Source organism: Penaeus monodon, chromosome 18 (genome assembly GCF_015228065.2).
Source record: "Penaeus monodon isolate SGIC_2016 chromosome 18, NSTDA_Pmon_1, whole genome shotgun sequence".
NCBI lineage: Eukaryota > Metazoa > Arthropoda > Malacostraca > Decapoda > Penaeidae > Penaeus > Penaeus monodon.
This window is the reverse complement of record NC_051403.1, coordinates 30090591-30100590: the sequence shown is the minus strand read 5'-3', so window position 1 is coordinate 30100590 and position 10000 is coordinate 30090591. Positions and strand designations below refer to the sequence as shown.

The window sequence follows — 10000 nt, the reverse complement described above, 5'->3', positions numbered from 1 at the left end:
CCCACCATCTCTCTCCGTATATCTCCTCCCCCCCCCCATCCGCCCCCACCGCCCCCCCCCCCCCCCCCCCATCTCCTGTGGTCTCTCTCTCTCTCTTTCTCTATCGATCTCTCTCTATACTAGTATCTCTCTATATATCCCGCCATCCTCTATGCTTACTACTCGCCATCCTCTATCTCTCCTCTCTCTCTCCATACTATCTCTCGAATCTTATCTACATACTCTTCTCTACATCTCTCTACTCCATCCTCTTCATCTCATCTCTCTCCTCTATACCCTACTATCCTCTCTCTATATCTCTAGTACATAATCCTATATCATCTATCTCTCTATCTTATATCTATAATATCTAGTATATTCTCTCCTACTCTATCTCTCTCTCCTCTATCTATCTCTCTCTTCTGTCTGTCTCTCTTGCTTCTCTCTCCTTCTGTCCTCTCTCTCTTCTCTCTCTCTTCTGTGTCTCTCTCTTCTCTTGTCTTCTCTCTCTCTCTCTCTCCCTCTCTCTCTCTCTCTCTATCATCTATATATAGTATATGTGTGTGTGTTGCGTGTGTGCGTGGTGTGCCTGTGTGCCGTGTGTGCGTGTGGTGCGTGTGTGGCGTGTGATGGTGTGTGTGTGTGTAGTGTGGTGTGTGTGTTGGTGTGTGTGTGTGTATCTAATATCATACGTATATATTAGCTGTGCGGTGTTTGTGGTGTGTGTGTTATCTTATATATAATATATTATATATATATATATATAATCTATATATATTCTATATACCATATATTATCACCCACACACACACCCACCCACACACACCCACACACACACCACCCACACACAACACACACACATCACACACACACTCACATATATATATAGTTATATATTATATATATATTATATATATATATATATAATATTATATATATGTATTGCATATGCATATGCATATGATATGTATATGTATATATATATATATGTATCTATAGATATATATCTATATATATCTGTTCTAATGTATTGTAATATGTCTCTGGTATATTATATCTTCTCTATATATACATCTACATATACATATACATATACCTATCCATATACCCACTACATACACAATACTATACATATATATATAATATATATATATATATAATTATATATATATATATATATATTATATATATATATATACTACATACATACATACATCACATAACACACACATAAATACATACATACATACTACATACATAGCATTATATATATCATATATACATACATACATACATACATCTATATCTATTATATATATATATATATCTATATATATAGTATTATATATATTATATATCTATATATATATATGTGTGTGTGTGTGTGTGTGTGTGTGTGTGTGTGTATGTATGTATTTTATAATATATATATATATATATATAATATATATATATATATATATATATATATAATATATACACACACACACACAAAACACACACCCTACACACCATCACATACACATACACATACACACGCACACACATCCACACGCACACACACACACACCACACAACACAAAACACCGCACACACACACACACACACACAGACACACACACACACACACACACCACACACACACAACACACACATATATATTATATTATATATATATATATATATATATATATATCTATTATATAATATATATACATACATACATACATACCGATACATACCTACATACTACATACATACATACCTCATACTACATATACGTCCAAACACACACAAACACACACACCACACACACACCACCCAACACACACACAATGCACACACATATATATTATATATATATATGGGTGTAGTATATATATAATTATTATATACTATATATATTATATATATTATATATATATGTGTGTGTGTGTGTGGTGTGGTGTGTGTTGTGTGTGTGTTGTGTGTTGTTGTGTTGGGGGGGTGTTTGGTTTGTTGTATAAGGGTGTATGTATGGGTGGTTTGTGTGCGGGTGTGTGCGTGTGTGTGTGTGTGTGTGTGTGTGTGTGTGTATATAATATATATATATATTTATATATATTGTGTGTGTGTGTCCATGTGTGTACCCATATATAAATATATGAATAAATATTTCAGAGTCAAAAGATCAAAGTCTGTTTATGTGTGAGTGTACATCTTTACTGAGGATGCACATGTGTGTACATATAATTTTCTTTGAAATATAGTACTACATAGGGAAATAGAAGCACAAATATATCATATTTACACAGGCATGATTATTAGTCTTCTGGGATTCACCATTTTTTCTATTTGATCATCACTTGGAGCAGATCTGGAGAACCTCATAGCAGTATCATATTGCTTCATAGTTATCATTTGGTTCTTGGTTTCCATACTTTCATGATGTCATCTTATGCTGGGAAGGCTGTCTTCTGATTTGGACACGTGTGATAATGATATTGGATGTGAGCCTAGGGCACTCATGGAGGAATTTTTGGAACTAGCTGTTGAGTGGCTATTGTTTGTTATGTCTTGAGGTCTTTAGCTGGCTTGGGTAGGCATTGATTTGCAGTTTAGCAAACTCTGGCGAACCTTTGCTAACGTCTCTCTGCAGCTGTGAAGGTCACCTGTCTAACAGTTGTGTAAGGGAGTAGGCTAACTGCTGAATGACTGCTCCCTTTGCTTGTCTTGCTTTTTGCATTTGTTAATCTTATCCTGCATGCCATCCTTAAGCATGTAGCTGCCATAATATTTTTCAAGTTACCCATCTATTTTGTGTTTTATCAGTCTTGCTGACTTACAAAAGTATTTTGTTAGTTGCTCTTTTATATAAGTTTAAAGTTATCATGTTTATCTGTGCATGATTTACTTATGCCAGTGCTGATGGGGATGACATATGCATGCATGCCATACTCAGTGTGAGTTTACTTTATTAATTATATTTGCACTTAGAAAGCTTTATAAGTACTTAGTCAACCAAGAGTCAATCGCTAGTCCTACCTGTCTCATCTGTTTACCGTTTTTCATGATTTTAAGAAATATTGTTTGTTTGTTTTTAAATTTTATATTACCATCATTCTTTTTAACATAACGCTCATGATATTTCACAATGTAATATATTATAATAATAACAGCATCAGTAGTAATAGCATTAGAAAAAAAATCTAAAAACTGAAGGAGAGGGGAACTCTCCTCGAGTCAGTAAAACCATCTATGCATAAAGACATTTTGCAAAATAAAGATACTGTGAGTATTACAAGTTCCTGGTGCATTGAAATCTAATTTCCTGAAACTATGAATGGGAAATTAGGGAGTCCTGTTAACAATCTTTGATGATAAGCTTTTCTTGATCCATCAACCTGTAAACACATTTCACAAAGAAACTACAGTGAGCACTTCACTTTTCTCTCAGCATCACGTTAACGCAATTGACACAGATGACAAGGATGCATGCCATATCCCATATCCCCCGTAATTTAGTTCATTTTTTGTATTTACACATAATGGCTCTGCAAATGCTTAGTCACCAAGGAGTCAGTATTAGTCTACTATCTCACCTGTTTTACCCATTTTGCATAATTTTGTATTATTCATTGTCTTTAATGTTACAAGACTTTAATAACATTGAATCATCAGATCAGTAAGAATAGTAACAGTAGTAGGCCCTGGAGACCTGCTGGCTAGCACATGTTGAGCCATCTGTATGTGACAATTTCACAAGAAACACTACAGGGACGTTATAAGATGCGTAGTCCTTCCTGTTCATTTTCCAATATGTATTTGCAATGGATAAAAAGTAAGTGTGCGTGTGAGAGAGAGAGAGAGAGAGAGAGAGAGAGAGGGAGGAGAGAGAGAGGGAGAGAGAGGGAGAGTGTGTGGTGTGTGTGTGTGGTGTGTGTGTGTGTGTGTTGTGTGTGTGTGTGTGTGGTGTGTGTGTGTGTGTGTTGTGTGAGTGAGTGTGTGTGTGTTAAGTGTGTGGTGTGTTTGTGTGGTGTGTGAGTGGTGTGTGTGTGTGTGTGTGTGGTGTTTGAGTTGTGTGTGTGTGTGTGTGTGTGTGTGTGTGTGTGTAGATATATATAGATAGATAGATATTTAGCTATATATTGTATAGTGTATGTGTGTGTGTGGTTTCTTTCCTTCTTTTTCATGCGAAGCTGCTCTACAAAATTTTCTGGTGTCAGTAGCTATTCATTTGCATAGAAACTTTTCCTTGTTCTAGTTTTGTAGAACTTCTTTATATTTGGTGATTCCTGTTCTTTACCCTTAATTCCTTCAGGAATGCTCTGCTACAAATAAAGCTTTTTGTCAGTTACTTATTGTGTGCCTTCCTGTATAACTTTTATGGAACCATAGTTCTCAGTTAGTTTTCATGCAAACTCCATTTGGCTTTTTAGATTATATAAATACTGTATCATATACCTTGCTAAAGAAAAAAAAAGAAAAAAAAAAGAAAAAAAAAAAAACAACCTTTCTGGATAGTATGCCTCTTATATATAGATCTTACTCCCTATATGCCTTGCTGACTGTGCTAACATTTTTGCTTGGTCAATACAACTGCCAGAGGAAGTGTAAACTGCATCCTCCCTTTGCACTTTTCTGGGATTGGAGTTCTCGCAAGTCACAACCCAGCTCTTGCCCCCAGAAGAAGAGGCTTGTCAGAAGGATTTCCCATTTGTGTGTCTACGTGAGGCTAGTGAAGAGAAAAAGGAAATATGTATAGTGTCCTTTTCCCTTTACCCTTTGCCCTGTAAGTCATTTTTTTTTTTTTTTTTTTTTTTTTTTTTTTTTTTTTTTTATAATGTTTCTACAATGATTACCAAGCACTTTACCATATTTGTTCTCACACCAGCAATTGTTTTGTGCACCGCAGTACACCAATAGCAATATAGATACTTTAAGAAGCACTTTTTTTTTTCTAAATCAGGACTTGAAGCATACAAGGTTTCCTGTTTCATGTAAAATACTCAATGAGAAAAGGGAATGTAGCATTTTTCTGACATTATAAAGGTTTGCAGGATGGGGTATAGAATAGATTATTCATTTGTTTCTGGAAACCTAGTTACTGCATTCAAACATGTCCTTCTTATGATGCCATTACCTGTAATATTCCATTTTGTAGAACTGTAAATTCAAGCATCTTTCTTGTAGAGAGTTAATTTTTCTGTGTTTTGTCATCAAGTGCTTGTTTATTGAGTAGTATGATGTACATACAAAGATTTTGTGCAATTTTTTTTCATGTCTTCAAAAGGAATTGTGTTACACTTGCTATAGGTTTTGAGGCGTCGGGATGGTGTGCCTGTGGTGTGAAGCGAGAGGAGTGCGCAGCAGCAGCAGCAGCACCTGTGCACGCAGCACAGAGGTGTTGGCCAGATGAGCAGCACCTCCCCCGCACTCCCCCCAGGAAGTCCAGCCTGGGGGCCGCTGGGACAAACAGGCGGACCCACAAACCTTTGCTCACTCTCCGCAGAAAACCCCTCAATCACAACACAGGTAACTTTTGGTCTTACCTTGTTTATTATGCTATAGTCATCACTGGTGACCATTGATGCTACAAAAATTTCAACATTCTATTAAAAAAAAAGGGGGGGGGGGACTTTGTTTTTCCCTGAGCACAAAACTCTTTGATGTGTGTCATAGCCCCATAACTCTTTAAACCCCATGAAATAAACCATGCTTTCTTTGGCATTACAGCATTGAGGGGAGACAGTTTGGAGAGCTGAGACTTGTGGCCTCCGCCTGGAACCTCGGCCGCCTGTGCCAGGTGGTGAGGACGTCCCGGGGACAGCACACTTCCCCACGGGGAGTGGTCCAAGGGAGCCTGGAGGACTGGGGCCGCCTGTCCAGTGTCTCTCTTCCTGAAGCCCACTCCCCATCCACTCTCCCTGTACCGGTTCAACACTTTGCCTGAATTATTGAAAAACGTGGGAAAAGTGCATTATGCATATCCAAAAAGGGTTTGTTGATTATAACAATTTTAAATTAATTTTTATAGTTTTTCATGTTATTTCTAGCATCATTGTCATATTTGAACTCTCTTCAGATTCCCGGCTCTCCATGGATGCTACAATGTTTTTGAAATATGTGTTTCAGGTGACGGCGGTGTGATGGTCCATCGTTGGCGGGGGGCTCTTTGGAGGAGGTTACCCTGTTTTGGTGGGGGGAAGGAGGCTCCACCCCGCCCGTCATCCGCTGTCGTACTCACTAGCCCCAGCTTCTAGAAGATGCCCGGGAGTGCAGCTATTCCAGGAGTTCTTGAAGGAGGGAGTGTTGGCTCTTGTGATCCCTCCTCCCTTCTGGTTCGCCTGCAATGGCCTCAGGAAATCCACACAGGTCCTTCCCAACTTGTCCCATCATTGGAAGCGCTTTATTCGAAACTTCGTCGTTAGGGTCTCTGAAAAGACCTACAAGATTGTCATGACCGCATAAATGCTCTCAGCATTGACCGGAATATTTTGACGATGCCCAGAGAGAAGTAAGTGCTTGGCTGAAGGAGTTATTTGGGACTTTGGTTGGCGTCATGGTAGTATCTGTCTTTTGTTTACTGAATTTATTCTCATTGTATAAATGATTATATACCTTCACATGGATTATTTTACTGTTATTACATAGTAGTAGTATTGTACGTGACTTACTTCCTATCCTTCCTTTTTTTTTTCTTGATCAAATTATAGATGGAAATTGTCAAAGAATTTTTGTAGGAAGACAACTACCATGTGATACATTACTCTTTTTAGGTATAATCGTTACGTAGGTCTCTTGCCAGTGGAAGAAGAAATTGCACGCAGCACGTATCCAGTTTTCTTAAAAGCGTCGCTACCTTTTGTACCTAGATGCTGCCTCACAGCAGGCAGGACGGCGCAGGCACCGACTCCCCCCAATACCCCATCCCTGGTAGCCAGGAAAATGGAGGTCTGGGGCCGGGACGGGGGGCGTCTTGCCCACCTATGCATTGAAGGACTGTGATTTGAAGGCACAGCTGCCACAGGGCACATCCGCCTCACACAGGGAGCCTTAGCTGCCACAGTCCAAACAGAGGCGGCGGCACTCAGAGCAGAAGACCTGAGGCCCTTTTGCTGGGTATGTTTGGCTGTCACTTCATGTCACTGCCCCATTACCCTATGTTCACCCCTGATACATTCCATTTGGTAGCTGAAAATTATTAACATCTAAATCTAAAGCAGAAGCTAACCCACTTTTCAGATTCAGATCTTCACTTGTGTACATATAGAACCGTAGAGCAGTCTTTACAGTGTTTTCACCATTACATTGTGTGTATATATTGACTAAATACTAATTATTTTTTCATAAAGAATCATTAAATTTACAAAGTGAAGATGCATGTTGGTGGCACTATGAAGATGTATGGAATTTTTGTCAGAAAATTAAGCGTTAGGCAATTTTTATTGATTTCACGTTCTAAAGGATATCATTTCGTTGGATTCCATATTCGGTAATACAGTAGAGAGTGTGTGTTTGTGTGTGTTTTGTGTGTGTGTGTGTGTGTGTGTGTGTGTGTGTGTATGTGTATGTGTATGTGTATGTGTATGTTGTATGTGTATGTGTATGTGTATGTATAGTATATGTACTATGTATACTATATATGTATATTATATGTATATTTATCTGTATATGATATATGTTATATATATATATTATATATATATATATATATATATATATATATATTATATATATATGGGAACACTGCCATCAGATGGACTGGTCACCGCACAGATGTCTTTCCTTCTGCTGATGTCCACGCGCCGCAGACTGGTAGAATCCTCCTAATAAAGCTGCTGCCTAATTTCAACTTGAACGCAGCCTTTTCTTACGCTTCTTCTTCTTCCTACTTCTACTTCTACTTCTACTTCTTCTTTCAATAGTCTCTTGTTTTCCCACATCCTCTGCCTTCTCCCATATGCCATCCACCCGGCGCATGTCCGCCCAATTCTCCGACCTGAATTGCCTCCCGCTGCTTCCGTTCGTCTGTCCCTCCCTGCCCGGGTTACTCACTTTGCCTCTACTCCTCTCTCTCTTTTATAGCCCCTCCTTTCCCTTTCCGCGCCAGACTGAGATGGATCCAGGGGATTTCAAACTGTAGTCTCATTTTTCATAATCTAGTTGATGTGTGCGTTTTTATTCCATAATATGTAAAATATATATGTAATGTTGGTGGTGTGTGGTGTTGGTTTGTGTGTGTGTGTCTGTGTGTCTGTGTGTCCTGTGTGTCTGTGGTGGTCCTGTGTGTGTGTGGTTTTAACCTTCACCAGGAATGATCACCATAAAAAGATTGTATCATGAGAATATCCATTAATTCTTATGTCCGTAATTATTCATTCTATTGATGTCTTTCAACAAGAAAACTCAAAATGTTAAAACCCCAGCATGCTATGCTTTATATTTCAGTTTTAAAAGCTTCCAAAGAGAACCAGTAAAAAGAAATTGTCATAGTGTCAAAATATATCTCTTGTAATATTTGTGAATGGTTCACCATTAGAACTTCATAAATTGACATTTATTAGACATGTTTTAGGAGAGCCTTTGTACGGCACCTTTTCTCAGAACAGCAACTTTTTTCTCTCCAAAATGTTGATAGGCTAGTTTAACCTGTTAATTACACCTTCTCCATATCCTGGCAAAGAAGTATAATTTGAAGATTTTTTACCGTTATTTTTGTGATTGGTTGTCCATTAGATACATGTATAATGATGTGGTCAGTAGATGTAAGGCTGTATCTGATGATTTAACATTTCAAATTCGGCTGTGGTTCCCTTTGGATGTAACAAATTACTTTTAAGAAAAAGCTATACTGTCATGATTTATATATACAGTCACTAACTTTAACCTTTGCACTGGGTGGTTTCATGATATTAAAGCCCTCTCTCCTGGGCTGTATTGCAATAGTAGCCCTGGCCCTGCTGCTGGGAGATCGTGTTGGCCACCTGGCGTGTACATGATCGTACATGCCCCGGAAAATGTGACTGTCTCACCTGGCATGTATACAACATGCCACCCGGAATATAATCCAGGCATGCCTTGGCATGTACATACAGCCATCCGCGGCAAGGTTTAATAATTTTTTATGAAAAACTAGTAAGTAAACTACCGATATTTAAAGTACTATGTCAATACATATAGAAAATATAATGCTCACTGTCCAATTTAGTCATAGTGACCTTTTAGGAGAGAGAGAGAGGGGGGGGAGGTGAGAGAGAGAGGAGAGAGAGAGAGAGAGAGAGAGAATATGATTGTGTGAATTTATATTGCATGTGGTCCATTGCTGATATGTATTATTGTGCATTACTTTGATAGCAAAGATGGTGTACTGTGCACTTTAAAACATTGTTCTTCTAATATGTAAGTGCTGTGTAAATAACCAGTTACAATTTGTTGCCAGTACATGGTCTTGACCTGTACTTCTTCAAGATCCTGACTGGGATTTCCAGTATAGCCTGTACTAATGCTTGCATATTTTTCTATATTCTCAATCTCATTTTGCACAAAAAACTCTGCGTGCAGCAGTATTGTCAGCTTCTCAAAAGATCTTTTCCTTTTCTTTTTTTGTCATTGTGTTTGAAAAATTATTCCAAGGTTTAGTTAAAAATTCGAGGCAGATTTTTGAGGAGGGACTGAAAGGGAAGATTGGAGAAAAGAAAAGAAGGGGAGAATGACAAGTGGAAAGAGATCAGACTAATGGAACCATAAAAAAGAGAAAAAAATGCTGTCAGGGGGCAATCAGATAATCTATAGTGGGACTTCTTATGCAGGACTTCCTGATGTCCCCAGTAAGAAAAGACTCATCACATATGGTATTCCTGTTTGCTTTTATGAAACATGGCTAAATTCATACTCACTTCTTAGTGAATCTGAAATTTAGCAGGTTATAGAAAAACATCATTAATGTTAAGCCTAATATTGAACAGGGGAAAACATGACATTTTTACATTGTCCCTTTGTTAATAACTTATGTTAATTTCACATAATGCCTAGGCTATTC

General features: G+C 38.0%; 1 protein-coding gene across 3 annotated transcripts in view; it reads left to right on the top strand.

Annotated features, from left to right (window-relative positions):
* Positions 1-10000, top strand: part of LOC119584420 (axin-1-like) — a 57000-nt gene that overhangs the window by 28535 nt on the left and 18465 nt on the right. The gene's annotated exons all lie outside the window — the stretch shown is intronic.